The following is a 1,288-nucleotide window of genomic DNA, read 5'->3' as shown; positions in this document are numbered from 1 at the left end:
ATATTCCCTCTTTATTAGATAGGGTTTTTTCTTTAACATATTGGACACTGTACCTGCCGTGGTCTTGACAAACCAGTAAAAACGTAAACGCAAACTAAAAGTGTCATAAAATAAACTCCTTAAATAGAAATTTCATGAGACCTTGAAAAGGTGATATCATGTGGTTGTTTCCTACTTTTTTCCTTCTCTTTCTTTTCCTTGATGTTTCATCTTTTGTCCTATCTTTCTTTTCTTCTTTTATTCCTTTTCTGTCCTCTCTTTCTCTTAACTTTTCCATTGGTAGAATCGTCAGTACTTGAATCTGTCTCACTTCCAGAAGATGAAGAAGACAGAAACACATGTCATCTGAAAGAAAAAGATGATCTATGTTGGGATCGGTGGTGTTTCTGGTTTTGCTCTTTTCCCCATTTGTTTGTTATTTCTGCCAGCCCTGGCATCTTCAGGACTTGTGCGTGGGCACTTCTTATTCATGTCTATAAAACCTGCCCTCCTTGGTGAAAACTGTAGATGAAAAGGCCTTCCTGGGTGGGCTCAAGCCCGGCCGAGGTGCTGAGGAACCAGGGTGGGGAGCGCCCACACCGCCGCTGCGGAGACCTCCGGACCACAGGGTATTCTCCAGTAATGTAACTGCAATGTAGCAGTTTGCCTTCAGAAATTAGTTGTAAGTTACTTCTGATGTGAAACCCTACCTCAGACATTTCCTTTGCGGTTTGTAAAGATTTTAAACAAAACCCATTTACCTCCCTAACCCAGTCACAAGTTTCTGCCCAATGAGAGAAGTTTTCTGGGCAGCTTTGCCCAGATTACCCCCCCACCCCTCGCTGCTCCAATCTCTTGGCTGGGGGCAAGGGAAGTTCCGAGGCTGACTCCCTGATGTTGCCAGTGGTGCAGGATCACTCGCCGGGGGCGGTTGTGGATGCTTCCAAGACTGAGGCCCTGAGGCTGCAGGTGTGTGTGTGGGGGGATCACTTCGGAGGGATGTGCAAGGTTCCAAGGCTGAGACCCCAAGGCTTCCCCTGGGAGGGGATCGCTCAATGCCAAGCTTCTGAGGCTGAGACCCTTTGGCTGCAGGTGTGTGTGTGGGGATCACTTCATGGGGAGTGAATTTGTTTTTGTTTTTTTATAAAGGGTCAGGAGGGCCTCTGGGCAGCATGCTGTCCCCTCCCCTGGACTGGGGGACTCCGGTGGGGTTGAGAGGGACTGGGCGCCACCATCTTGTGGCTCTGGGTGCGGCCATCTTTGTTGTGGAGTGACGGTTAATTTGCATATTACTCTTTTATTAGATAGG

Source organism: Myotis brandtii, unplaced genomic scaffold (assembly GCF_000412655.1).
Source record: "Myotis brandtii unplaced genomic scaffold, ASM41265v1 scaffold365, whole genome shotgun sequence".
NCBI lineage: Eukaryota > Metazoa > Chordata > Mammalia > Chiroptera > Vespertilionidae > Myotis > Myotis brandtii.
The sequence above is the reverse complement of the archived record's forward strand: the minus strand, read 5'-3'. Positions refer to the sequence as shown.